The sequence below is a fragment of the Henckelia pumila genome, chromosome 4, assembly GCF_033568475.1.
Source record: "Henckelia pumila isolate YLH828 chromosome 4, ASM3356847v2, whole genome shotgun sequence".
Classification (NCBI taxonomy): Eukaryota; Viridiplantae; Streptophyta; class Magnoliopsida; order Lamiales; family Gesneriaceae; genus Henckelia; species Henckelia pumila.
This window is the reverse complement of record NC_133123.1, coordinates 171,220,938-171,236,453: the sequence shown is the minus strand read 5'-3', so window position 1 is coordinate 171,236,453 and position 15,516 is coordinate 171,220,938.

The following is a 15,516-nucleotide window of genomic DNA, read 5'->3' as shown; positions in this document are numbered from 1 at the left end:
CTAGCAACATGTCTAAAGGAATAAACGACAATCTATACTTCTTAGCAAAACGTGCTGAGACAAAAGAATGCGATGCACCGGTATCAATCAAAACCAATGCAGGAAAACCACACAAACTACAGGTACTTGCGATCATCCGATCACTGTCAGCCTCTGCCTGTTCCTGATTAAGCGCAAAGACCTGACCCTGGGTACGTGGCCTCAAAGAAGAATGACCCCGAGAAGTAGGCTGTCTCTAAGACTGCTGCGGCTGCTGGCGCTGCTGTGAATACTGCTGCTGGAAGGGTGGCTGCTGATACTGAGGTGGCTGAACAGATGCCTGAGAACCTCCGGAACCACTCACTGCCCCAAACAGCATAGGACAATCTCTCTTCATGTGACCCTCCTGGCCAAACTGGAAACATGCAGTGGTCGATCGACCACATTGTCCTGGAGGATGCCTGCATCTGCACTGACTACATCGGTTCGGTCTCAGTCCACCAAAATGATGCACTCCCCCAGATCCAGAAGAAGAAGAAGAAGTACCTCCTGGATTCTTGAAGGACTGCCCCCTAGGGCCCAAAGCACTAGCACTCGCTGACCTGGAAGAAGAAGAGTAAAGTCCCCTGTTCCTCCGAATACTGTCCTCGGCCTGGCAACAATGGTCCACCAAATCTTCGTAAGTCCCATCGCCGCCCATAGCAACCATCCGATGAATATCAGGGTTCAACCCTTGAAGGAAATGATCAAACTTCGCCATAGAACTATCAGCAACATGAGGACAAAAAGGTAGCAGATCAAAGAACTTCTGCTGGTACTCCTCGATCGTCATCGTCCCCTGTCGCAAACTCAACAACTCACTGGCTTTCGCTTGAAGAAGAGCTGGAGAAAAATACAACATCTGATAAGCAGTACGGAACTCAACCCACGTAGCTGCACCTCTAGCTGCTATGAACGGTGCGGAAGTAGATCTCCACCACTTCCTCGCTCTGCCATCAAGCATAAAGGCAAGAATCTCCATCCTATCCTCAGCCGTGCAACGGAACTCCTGGAAGCACTGATCCATCCTCTCAAGCCAATCCTCCGCCTCTTCAGCTGTCTCACCTCCCGAAAAATGCTTCGGGCTAACCTCATTGAATCTGCGCATGCTCACTTTCTTGCGCTCCTCAGGCTGTCCTTGACGACGTCTATGATCATTCGGATCGCCCCAACGACCGCCGCCTCCGCTATCGTGGCTCTCATCGTAATCTGCCATCTGTTACATAAGAACAGATAATTACTTTACGATATTCCCAGTGCAATGCGCTCTGATATAAAAAATGTAGTGACCCAACCCGGATCCACTATCTAATCAGAGTTACAGTAAAAGCGCACGCAATAAAAGCTCAAAGCGTAAAGTGCGGATAATTAAAATAAAAAAAATACAATCGGCAGAATATAACCGATGATATCACAAGTGTATAAGTACTGTTATACAACCAAATCGAAGGTTCAGGGTAAATAAATCCCTACCCTCTACAACTTCACACTATCCCAAGCTCAATCCTGCTGAGAGCCGCCTGGACCGTCCAGCCTCAAACCTGCCCCACCACAAGGTACACCACAATACCAAACACAGGGGCTTGAGCTAGAATGCTCAATACGAAGCAATGATATAAATACAAATATGCGCACACAGATGATTTAAAACTCAAGTGAAAACACTTGCTCATAGCGCCGAGAATATACAGTACCGGCTAGAGAGCGACTCCGCCTCTACAACTTCACACTCTCCCAAGCTCAATCCTGCTGAGAGCCTCCTAGACCGTCCAGCCTCAAACCTGCCCCACCACAAGGTACACCACAATACCCAAATACAGGGGCGTGAGATAGAATACAAAGCAATGATATAAATACAAATATGCGCACACAGATGATTTAAAACTCAAGTGAAAACACTTGCTCATGGCACCGAGAATATACAGTACCGGCTAGAGAGCGACTCCGTGGGGTACTCGTATACTCCATGTTAGGGCTGAGCCAACCCCATCCTGACCTGAATCCAAAACAGGATACAAGTCTTATATGGAAACTGTCATACCTGACTCGAGTCCAAAATGAGATCATAGTTCCCTATGGAAACTGTCAATGACTCACATCTCTCAGGATGCAGTCACACGTAAAATCATGTATTTGCTAAGATGGTAAAACATGCTAAAACATGATAAAGCATATAGCACATACTCATGCAACATACATGCAAATATATCATGCCGGCTATCTCGGTCAGTACTTACGTACCTCTAACACTGCTGGACAAACCTAGCTCCACTGGCCTATACTCCAAGCCTACTAGTCCAGTCTACTGCTACTACAATGCAAATATCCATGCATCAACAATAAAGCTCTAAAAGCCTTAACTAAGCTAAAGCGTACTCCTAAATATTTTTAGGATGCCAAAGCTATACCTGCGTCCGTCGTTAGCCCTTTGCTGTCGATAGCCTAAAAACTAGGCCATAGCTCTGCGACAACGCCTAGATCACTAAGCCACTTCCGGATTCCCCGTAGGATGCCTAGATCTCCCTAAATCTGAGTTAGAAGGCTTAGGAATCAGAGAGAAGAGTGAAATTGGTGCACTCCAAATGAACCCTCGGCCCCCATATTTATAGACAACGTTCGGAGCCTCCGAACCTAGTTCGGAACGTCCAAACTCGATCGGAACTTCCGATCTCACCTTTGGAGCGTCCGATCGCCCATTATGACGTCAGCCATGATGTCACCTTGCTGATTTAAGCGATGACGTGTAACCTGAGTCCGATCGGAGCTTCCGATCTCGCCGACGGAGCTTCCGATCTCGATCGGAGCTTCCGATCTTGACTTCGGAGCTTCCGATCCACTTCGGATCCTCCGAACTCCTCTTCGGACCATCCGATCTACCTTGGAATATTTAGGTAAATTTTAGTAATTAATTACCTTAATTACCTCGATTAATTGCGGGTCACTACAGTTCCAAAGCTTCATAACGTCTTACACGTTGAAGGATTTAATGCAAATTTATTTTCAATTAGTCAACTGTTTGATGATGACTTGCATGTGAAGTTTAAGAAAAATACTTGTGAAGTTTTTGATAATGCTAATTGTTGTGTTATGACAGGTACAAGATCAGTTGATAATTGCTACCAACTCGATGAAGAATTGGGATGTAGACACTCAAAGGTTGATGAGTTTAGTCTATGGCACCAAAAGCTTGGACATGTGAATTTCAAGACCTTAAAGGATCTGTGTAATTTTAAGCTGTCAGAGGTCTTCCAAATCTAAAGTCTGGTGTTCCATATGTTTGTGGTGCATGCCAAAAAGGTAAGCAAACCCGTGTTGCGCACCTCGTGTTACAACACTGTGGGACAACACGGTGTCTTGAACTTTTGCACATGGATTTGATGGGTCCCATGGAAGTAGAAAGCTATGGAGGTAAAAAGTATTCTTTGGTATGTGTTGATGATTTTTCTCGTTTTATGATAATTGTATTTTATACACTTAATTTATTTATGATTTTAATTTTTAAATATTTGTTTCGAGCAGATTTATGTGTGAGTTGTGTTGTTTTTGTGTTTGTAGGAGATTATGGAGATTTTATGGAAAAGAAGAAGAAAATGAGAATTTAGAAGAGAATAGAAGAGAAAATTAAAGGAAAAAGAAGAAAGAAAATAACGTACAGGGAGAAGAGTTAGAAGAGAAGGAACATGAATGGGCTTTTGTTTAAATGGGCCAAAAAGTCAGCGCTTAATTTAGCGCTAATGAGGAGAAGAGGAAAGCTATCGCGCTAAAGTCTGAAGACTTGAGAATTGGAATTTTCGAACTCAAGGCGAGCCCGCGCCTTCACTTGGAGCACCCGCCCCGTTGCTGGATTGGAAAGTTTTAATTATTTTGGGCAATTATTTAATGGGCTTTTGGATGGGCTTTTTCAGACGATATAAAAAGGATTCTTTATCAGACAATAAGGGGAGGGAGCCGCCACAATAACACTCACGTACATATCAAAGATTTGTGATTTTGATCGTGAAGATTTCTGGAGCTTAATTGAAGAACGAAGATGGAGATCGATAGACCGGACATGACGTCGACGACGGATTTGATTTCTTATTTTTATTTTATTCTGAATATGTTTGGATTTATGAATTATTTTTTTATTTAAAATTTTATTATGAACTAATTTTTTAGAGTCTAGAGGTCGGATGGAACCTGGTGTAGACACTTTCATGAATTTTTGATTTTATTGAATTGAGTTTCTTCTAGATTAATTGTTTTTTCTAGAATTGATTGTCTTTTCAATTATCTGATCAATAATTGATTTGCAATATTTATTTGAAATCTGGCACTCGGGAGAGGAGATTTTGAATAGGACCAATAGAAAATACACTGTTAATTATTTATATAGCTCGGGAGAGTGTATAATTTTAACAGAGCTTTTAAAAAAAACATTGTTTTATGATAGATCACTGCGATAAATTCTTAATAAGGATATTAGAATTTAATTGTAGTTGATAAAAATTATTTGTTGCTCGGGAGAGGGAAATAATAAACTTAAGTGTTCTTGGCTATTAATTGACTGAAATTCATGAAGATTAATTAATTAGGATTAATTGTTGTTGAAATCAGGTGAAATCTAAATCTCTAGACCATTTTTCTCTGATTGATTTTTATATGAAAGTTGTGTGCGTGCTTTTCAAAACCTCATTGCTATTTTATTTTTCTGCAAAATTCTGAAATATTGATTTTCTAAATAAAGTTTAGACTATTTTAATTACAAGCACTGATTATTTTCATTTTACTCCCTGTGGGATCGATATCTGAATTATTCACTATATTAAAACTTGACACTCGTACGCTTGCGAGGAATTTTCATAACAAGTTTTTGGCGCCATTGCCGGGGAGTAAATTTTGATTATTTTTTAGTCTTGTTACCAATTAGTCTAGATTTTAATTTAGAGTTTTTTTATTTTATTTTAAGTTACTAATTGATTTCTTCTTATTTTTAATTGCAGTCTATGCAACGATCTCAAAGTGCTAATTCTCTACTGTTTGATCCGGAGATCGAGGGCACTGCACGTGCTTTAAGAATAGCTAGAAGAGAAGAAGTTGAAAGAATGGCTGAAGAAGAAGCACAACAACCTCCCTTGGTTCCAATTAGAGACCACTTCAGACCGATGATCTAGGCTCACTATTCTGGAATCGCTCGAGGGACCATTAACGCCAATAATTTTGAACTGAAGCCGGCGTTAATCAACATGGTGCAATCAAACAAATTCAATGGAAGTGCCAATTCTGATCCTCACCTACACCTACGCACTTTCTTGGAAATTACTGATACAGTAAAAATTGGTGTGTCTAAGGATATTATTCGTTTACGCTTGTTTCCTTTTTCTCTCAGGGATCAAGCAAGGAGTTGGTTGCAATCACTGCCGCTAGGAAGCATCACTACTTGGGAGGGTATGGCAGAAAAATTTTTTGCTAAATATTTTCCACCTGCCAAGTCCACCCAGTTGAAGATAGAGATCAGCACATTTTGGCAGATGGATTCTGAACAGCTATATGAGGCGTGGAAAAGGTACAAAGAATTACTTAGACGTTGTTCTAACCACAATTTTGCAGATTGGGAGCAGATCGAGTGGTTTTACAATGGACTGAATGCGCCTACAAGTATGAACGTGGATTCTGCTTCTGGAGGAACTATTTTTGCAAAGGACCCCGCTCAAGCCTATGATATGTTGGAGTAGATGACGATAAGCAGTTTTCAATGGACAACTAAGCGTATGGGAGTCAAGAAGACAGCTGGAGTGTATGCAGTGGATCCTCTCACATCCATCACTGCTCAATTATCTGCACTGACTACACAGGTAGCTTCTTTGAATAAGATTAATGTTGCAGATTCTTAATGTGAGACCCCGATTCTAATCATATAATCAAGAGTTAATCCTATCGAGAACCATTCAAAGTCCAAAAGATAAGAAATCAAATGAAAATAAAAAAAAAATTATTTTTCTTGTGAACAGTACTGCGCTCGATCCTATAAAAGTTCAGGATCGAGCGCACCATATTTTGAAACTCTCTGCCGAGAAAATAATATGTGCCGCGCTCAATCCGGCAAAAAGCCAGGATCGAGCGCACCATTTTGTGCAAGTCTCTGCCTCAAATAAAAAGGGGCTGCGCTCGATCCCACGAATTTGTGCGATCGAGCGCATGGTCTGCCCAGAAAATCTTAAAATTCAGAACATGCACTTCTATTCCAATCATCAATTCAACTCAATCTAGATGATCATAATTCATAAAAAACAACATGCAACCATGCTTAAACATCATACAACATACATGGTAGTTCTAGAGTTATACATTTCTTTGGCGAAGAGAACATGCATCGGTTCTAGGTTCGACACAAATACAACCTAAAACAAAAGACTAGATGGACATGCTCTTCCGTTCTAAACCGAAGTCTCACTTCTAATCTTCGATCTCAATCTATCCTTGTCGTCTCTGACTCGGTCCTGCCCCACCTGCTGCCATGCACACATACAAAAACAAGACAACAGCCGGATAATCCGGTGAGAATACAATTCCCAGAAAAAGAGACAACATGCTATATCAAAATAAACATATCAAACATGATATGCATCAATTCACCTCGTATATCAACTTCAGATATAATTCAAGTAATTCATTCAAGTACTGAATTAAAATGATATGCATGTCTGTAAAACTTCTGGATTATCAGACTCAGATAATCAAATGGAAATCTTCTTTCTTTCTTTCTTCGGTTTGGGATCCCGAGGTTAAAATATCCAACAATCACACCGACTACCCTCTCGAGGTGGACGAGGCATATTTTAATCCTCTAGACTCCGGAGCATTATAGAGAGTGTTTCTCAACAATTGGTAAAAATCTGCTAACCAATGTCACTCAACTATAATCACCAGATCGTCTAATTCAAAACGAATAATCATTTGGCTCAATATGAATGCATATGTCATCTCATGCATTCAATCATAAATTCAATAAACAATTCAAATAAGAATTTAATCATGATTTCAACTAAGCATTCAATCATGATTTAAAATAAGCATTCAATCATGCAAGTATGTGATTTCTTTGGAACACTCGAATCTAGTCTAATTCGAGTTAATCGTTCCATTCAAGTCTAAGTCGTCTTTTACCTTATTCGCTTCGAAGGTACTTCAATCTGAAATGAAATAGCAAGGATAATAGTCAATATCCAATCAAACTCATTCAAAACTCAATCAACTTCTTCAATCGATAAAAAGAAAATCGATACTGTACCGACTTCAATCTTCCAAACTGACCAAAGCTGTTATCTCACAACTCTGTTGACTTCAATTCAATCTATCAGAAGAATTCATAAGGATCAATATCAACATCAAAATCTCAATCAAACTCGATACGATCAAAACATCGAAACGATAGCCAAAGCTCAAACTGAAGGCATAATGGCTATAAAATGATCAAACCGGAAACGCAGACAGCAATATATCATTTCAATAAACTCAAATAAATCAATTCATATCATTTCCAATCCAATCCCAACACATCTCAAAACTCCAATTTTTGAAAATAACTAGAAAATTCATATCAATTCCGATCGTCGTTAGATCTTCGAACCGTCTTAGATATACTATCACAACTATCTCATAATCATCCTCTCCGAATATAAATCAATTCTAAAGACATCCAAAAATTAAAACTTTGCAGAATCGAAAGAAACTTACTTCCAAACGGAGCACTTGTCGCTGTGATCGTAGATATCCAGTCAGAAATCAATTCTATCGGACGGATCGATCAAAAATGGAAATCCCAAAGCTTGGAATTGCAATGGGGCGATTTCCATGGTGGAGTCGGTGGAGGGGAAGGGATTGGAGTGAAAAAGAAAGTCAATTGTCTCTTAAATATCTAACAAATTCATTTATTGCATTTTAGTCCCTGAAAATTCCAAAAATTGCATTCTAGTCCCTGATCAAAATCGAATCGGCCCTTGTAAGAGTGGGTGCCCAGTGAGCCAACTGTGTGGCTATGGGCTTTGATGACTCTTTGTATAAACAATCTTTTGTTTAATATTATTTACACTTTTATGGCAATGACTTTATATTACTTCATATTGTTATATTGTGATATACTATTGTTGTTTTGATAAAGACCTTGAATATACTATAGTGTATGTAAGATGTGGTAGAACATGGAGATGTCTATCATGAAATACATCTTATAGTCACTGTATATTCTAAAAACCGTTCCTAGTCGATTGAGCCGTCCGATAATAAGGATAAGGATCGCTCGAGTTTGAGACTAGCATTTGCGATGCGGAGTACCACGTTTCATTGGTAGGGAACATGGAGATGTTCGAAGCATGCAAATGGATATTCATAGGATGAATAATCGAACTACCCTATCCGGACTTTCCAAGTGGTTATCACTTATCGAGTGGATAAAGTCCGCGGTTTTGGTTGTACACCATTAGTCCTTACGACTTGAAACATCATGGAGACTCTATATGCTAGTGCTGTGCTTTGACTCGTTTACCGACACTATGGGGGTCATCAGGTGTCGAGATTGGGTACAGTTACGACACATATAGGAGTCAATGCATTGTTGTCAAGGATTCACCACATACTTGCGAGTGTGGATATCCTATGCGATCTGAGGAGATATTAGTGTGACAAATCTCTGGCCAGAGTACTTGATGTGATTTAAGAAATGGTTTCTTAGTAGCACATGCGATGTCACTAATTTGATCTTCAAGATGTATTGCATAGTTATCGAATCTTGAGCGACTCTCGATATACCAATGGTTGTTGATTCGATCGGGATATATGGATGAAGGGACCGTACTGTACGCTAACCAAAATCTACTGGTTCTTGTAGGCACTATCAGTGATACCTAGGGAATCATGGGGCGATGTTGCTAGGCGCTTTACCTTGATTCGTTGGGCAAGTCGGAAAGTGTTGTTCCGAGTCACAAGGAGTTGTGAGCCCACGGCTAGCTGTATCCCTGAACCATTGAGGGTCACACAGTGTAATGGAGTTTTAATCCCCGTTGAGATAGTTAAATTTAAAGAGTTAAATTTAATGAACTAAGGAGTTGGACTTCTTAAATAAGAGTAAGGGAGTAGGATTTCATAAAATGACATAGGGATGGACATTTTTGGAAACCACTGAATTCGGATTCAGGAAAATTTATTTTGACTTTAAAATGTGCAGAAATGGTTTCTGTGCACATTGGTGAAATTGGTTCATCGATCGGAGTCACGATGAATTTTATATTAATTTCTGAACGTGCGGGCTTTGCTTGTCGGGCCCTAGCTTATGACTAATGGGCCCTAAGGTGTTAGTGGCCTGCATTATAAATAAGTTATTTCAGTACAGAAATTACACACAACAGGTCATAATTTGAGAGACAGAAAAATCGAAACCCAAGCCTTCTCTCTCTAGAATTTTCGGCCGTCCCCTCCTGCTCTGCCCGAGAAAATTTCGGTCTGTGATTTTGAATCGCAGTCAGAATAACGAATCAGATTCGTTTAATCTCTTCGCAGAAAACTTCTGACAGATTTTCTAGTGCAATCTGTCAGAGGGATTTAAACCTCCATTCGTGGACCTGATTGAAGGAGTTCATCAGTTCCTGGGAGATACAAGAAGCGCAGAGAAATCTGTGTGGTGTCCAATAATCTCGCTTCGAGATTGAAGGTAAAATTTAATTAATTGTTATTTGAATTTTACACACACAATAATTTAATCGTTGAATGGTTGATACCCACACCATGGAATTGTTCCATGATAAAAATTTTTAAACTTCCGCTGCACCGGGTATCAATCGTGATTGATCTGACCGCCAGTTTTTTTCCAACAGTGGTATCAGAGCCAGGTTGCTCAGATCAAACGATTAAATTAATCGATTGTACAAAATTTTTGAATCTCGGTTTTTGGAAAACGAAATAAATATTTTTAAATAAAAATTTTTTTTTTCCGGGGCAAAACCCGGGCAGCGATCCAATCATGCGGCTGTTCCCCGCGACACCATTGTTGGTAAATAAAAATTGTTGCTGCCCCGGGCGGCGCACGGCGCCGCCCAAAAGGGGCGCATGGCGCTGCCCAGGACGGCGACCGTCGCCGCCCAGGGCGGCGCACGGCGCCGCCCAGGGCAGCGCTGTGCGCTGCCCAGCGCAGCGCTGGGCGCTGCGCAGGGCAGCGCTCGGCGCTGCCCAGGGCGGCGCACGGCGCTGCCCAGGGGCGGCGCTCGGCGTCGCCCAGCGGCGGCACCAGGCGCCGCCAGGGCAGCGATAGTCGCTGCCCTAAGGGGGCAGCCGGGCTGCCCCCGGCCCGCGCCCCGGGTATGGGCCGGCCCGGGAGTGTCCCGGGCGGCCCGCGGGAAAAATTATTATTTTTATTAAAAATTAATTTTAATATGTTAAAATTTTATTTTTGGTCCGGTCAAAAATTGTTTTTGATTGGTTCACGAGATTTCGGATCGAATTGTTCGAGTCCGTAAATTTTAAAATTGATTTTGGATAAATTTGAATTTTTGGAAAATTTTAATGTTTTATCCGTAAATTGAATTTTGAAATCAATTATTTTGGTACAATTGATGATAAGATATGATCTTATGATATATTGAGTAAAATATGATTTTATTTGTAAAATTGGATTTTATAGATAAAATATGATTTTATTTGATATAGAGATAAAATATGATTTTATATGTGAAATGAGATTTTATATAAAATATGATTTTATCTTGTTTAAATTTGAATTGCCACTGCATGTTATCCAATAAATTAATTTTGAATTAAATGTTATTGGATAAGGATGATCGATTGCCATGACCAATTTTGTAGGTGTATGTTAGGAATTTACATTTTGTTTTTATTGTTGTTGGTTTTATTAATGGGCCTGGTTTATGGCCCGATATGAATGTCATATGTAATAAAAGTGGGCTTGGTTTATAGCCCGTTCCCACCCCTAAAAATGTATCCCTACTTGTCATTGTTATTTATTGTAAATACATTAGATTTAGTGGGAGATCAAGATTTGAAGACGGTGGGCCCAGCAAACAATAAAGACTGAAGAAATGTAAATTGGAAGCACATGTAATAGGATTGCATTGCATACTGCATATTACCTAGGATTGGACTAAGACCCGTGATTGGCAACCACGGGTCAATTAGAAATGGAATCGATCATCCTATATAATATTTGATATTATGATTGTATGCATGTTTAGACATAAATTGCGTGAATCCGGCAAGCATGCAATAAAATGAATATGAGACAAATATTTTTATAATTAAAAATCCCTCATTTTAAATATGATTTAAAATTTATATCAAGATAAATAAAGGAAATTTAAATTTGTTTAAATGTTCCCACCTTCCATCAACGGTCAATGTATGTGACGCTACCCGCGGATACGGTCCGGCTCATATTATTGGGGGGGCCCGTCCGTCGGAAAGCTGTACATTGAATCGACAAATGTTGTAAGTTGGGTGGAACTCCCATGGGATCGGCTCATATTATTGGGGGATCCACATGGCGACCGTCCATCACAACTTAATATTGATGGGTCATCTTGACATGTCACTTTAAACGGCGTCATATTATTGGGCCCTTATTGGACATGAGGTAAACACATGGGGGTTGCTTTGGAAGCAATTGGGCTCTACCTTTTGAGAATTATGGTTGGCTGATATTATTCGGGACCATAAGTTTGTCAATTGGACTCCATGTTCTCACTAAGGAAAAAGTTTCCCGTTTTCACTAGAGGGTGGTGAAATCGTTAAAATAGTGGGAGTGAGATTCATAAAATTAAATTCGCCTATTTTATGTCTTAGTAAATTGTTAAACAATCATTGATATATGTCTGTTTTTCTTTTCAGTATTTCATACAATGAATTCGCGAAATCCATTATTCTCGATCCTCGAACAAAACAAGTTGACTGGCGCCAACTATACGGAATGGTTCCGGAAGTTGAAGATTGTCTTAACTTCGGAGAAAATGCTCTACGTGTTAGAGAAAGCACCTCCGAAGGAAGCACCAGCTGACATAAGTCCGGAGGAATTGGCCAAACTTGATGCATGGTGTGACCATGACATCAAGACCAAATGCTATATGCAAGCCTCGATGTCTGATGAACTCCAGAGGCGATTTGAGGACACGGTGAATGCTGCTGACATTCACGCGCAACTCAAGGAACTTTTTGGGGCTCAGTCGAGGGCTGAAAGGTTCGCTACTGTTAAGGAGTTGATGACGTGCCGCATGCGTGAAGGGACTTCGGTCCGTGATCATGGGGTACGAGTGATTTGGCTCATACAGAAGTTGGCGACCCTAGATTTGGTGTTGGAGCATGAACTCAATGTGGATTTATTGCTTCTGTCTCTTCCTTCTTCATTTGATGGATTTGTGATAAATTTTAATATGAACAAGATAGAGGCCACCCTAGAAGAGATGGTCAATATGCTCGTTACATATGAATCCACACTTAAGAAGGATAAGCCAGCTTTCTTGGTGGGCTCCTCATCTTTTGCTAAGAAGGGGCCAAGTATGAAGGGCAAGAAACGTTCTACCCCACCCAAGAAAGTTGAGCCCGAGAAGAAGCAAAAGACAAAGGCTTCAAACAATGGAAAATCCAAGGATGTTTGCCATTACTGCAAGAAGCCGGGTCATTGGAAGCGCAACTGCAAGGAATATCTTGAGCAGTTGGGAACTGCAAAGGGTATGTTCTATATTGAAATAAACATGTCACTTAATACAACTTCTTGGGTATTGGATACCGGATGTGGATCTCACATTTGCAATGATTTGCAGGTGATGACAAGAAGTCGCAGGCTTAGAATGGGTGAGACCCAGCTGAGGCTCGGGAATGGTTCCAGAGTTGAAGCTACGGCCATTGGAGATGTTTGTTTGACTTTGCAGAACGGTTTTAAATTATTGTTAAGAGATGTTTTATTTGTGCCAGATTTAATTAAAAACATTATTTCTATTTCTATGCTTGATAGAGATGGTTATTCTTGCAATTTTGTGAATGGGATTTGCAATATTTACAAGAATGAATGTTTAATTGGAAATGGACAACTTGAAAACGATCTATACAACTTAAAACTAAAAGACGTTCCAGTGAATTATGTTGATAAACCGGCGACAACAAACAAAAGGAAAATCGATAGTCAAAACCCGGCAAACCTTTGGCATGCTAGGCTAGGTCATATTTCCTCAAGGAGGATGAACAAGCTAGTGGGAGAGGGCATGTTTGATATGTCTGATATTAATTCTCTACCTACTTGTGAATCCTGCCTAAAAGGAAAAATGACTAAATCTCCTTTTAAGGGGAAACCTGAGCGTAGTCAGAATCTGTTGGATTTGATCCATACAGATGTTTGTGGTCCATTTAGAGTAGGGACTCAACATGGCCACACCTACTTCATTACCTTTACTGATGATTATTCAAGGTATGGGTATTTATATTTAATGAAATATAAGTCTGAAGCATTTGAAAAGTTCAAAGAATTCAAGGCTGAAGTAGAAAACAAGCTAGGTAAAAGTATTAAAGCACTTCGATCGGATCGAGGTGGAGAATACTTGAGTACCGAGTTTTTGGACTATCTGAAAGAGAATGGGATTCTCTCTCAGTGGACTCCTCCTATGACACCACAGCTTAATGGTGTATCGGAGCGTCGTAATAGAACTTTGTTGGACATGGTTCGATCTATGATGAGCTTCACTGAGCTTCCACCTTCGTTTTGGGGCTATGCGCTTGAAACGGCGGTATTGTTGTTGAACAACGTCCACACTAAAGCAGTGGACAAAACACCATACGAGTTATGGAATGGCAAAGCTCCTAAGTATTCGTACTTGAGGATTTGGGGATGTCCTGCTTACGTGAAGCGGACAGTGGGAGATAAGTTGGATAGTCGATCCAGCTTATGTTATTTTGTAGGGTATCCGAAGAATTCAATCGGATATTATTTCTATTATCCTGCTGAAACAAAGGTGTTTGTTTCTAGGAATGCCACCTTCTTGGAGAAGGAATTCTTATTGGATAAGAAAGGCGAGATGATGGAACTCGAAGAAGTTCGAAAAGAACCCGAAATACAAAATAACGATCCTACACCTCAGGAACCATTGCTGGACACGCCTGCACCTAGAAGATCCGAAAGGACTTCTAGACCTCCAGTTCGATATGGTCTTCTTCTTGAAGGGGATCAAGATGAACCCGACATTGGATGTGATCCAAGAAACTTCAAGGAAGCAATTTCTGATGCGGATTCGAATTTATGGCTTGAAGCTATGCAGTCAGAATTGGATTCGATGCATACAAACCAAGTTTGGTCTTTAGTAGATCCTCCCGATGGAATTTTTCCGATAGGGTGTAAATGGATCTACAAAAGAAAGCTTGGGCCTGATGGTAAGGTATTGACCTACAAGGCGCGATTGGTGGCTAAAGGTTATACTCAAAGGCAAGGAGTTGACTATGACGAAACCTTTTCACCAGTTGCAATGTTCAAGTCCATAAGAATCCTAATTGCCATAGCTGCATGGTATGACTATGAGATATGGCAAATGGATGTGAAGACTGCTTTTCTTAATGGAGACATTAAGGAGGAAATCTATATGAAGCAGCCTGAGGGGTACACATCCATTGGAAGCGAGCATAAGGTATGCAAGCTTCAGAGATCAATTTATGGTCTAAAACAAGCATCAAGAAGTTGGAACCAAAAATTTGATGAAACAATAAAAGATTTTGGTTTCATCAAGAACCCGGAGGAACCTTGCGTGTACAAGAAAGTAGTTAAGGATGCGGTGACATTCTTAGTACTTTATGTTGATGACATCCTACTCATTGGGAATGATGTAGGGATGTTGCAGTCAACAAAGATATGATTATCAGGTAGATTTTCGATGAAGGATTTGGGAGAGGCATCCTACATTCTTGGGATACAGATCTATAGAGATAGGTCTAAGAGAATGATAGGACTCACTCAATCAACCTACATCGATACCATATTGAAACGGTTTTCAATGGATGGGTCCAAAAGAGGACATCTACCCATGTGTCATGGAGTTTCTCTATCCAAGTCTATGTGTCCCAAGACTGATGAAGAGATAGAGAATATGACACATGTACCATATGCGTCAGCTATAGGTAGTATCATGTATGGGATGATATCTACCAGACCGGATGTAGCATTTGCTCTGAGTGTCACGAGCAGATATCAGTCTAATCCTGGTCAAATGCATTGGAAAGCCGTGAAGGACATTCTTAAGTACTTGCGAAGGACTAAGAATATGTTCATGGTTTATGGAGGACGAGAACTCAAATTGGAAGGCTATACCGACTCTAGCTTCCAAAGTGATGTGGATGACTCGAAGTCAACCTCTGGATTTGTGTTCATGCTCAATGGCGGTGCTGTCTCTTGGAAGAGTTCCAAGCAGGACACCACAGCGGATTCCACCACTGAGGCTGAATACATTGCAGCATCAGCTGCTGCTAAAGAGGCCGTTTGGA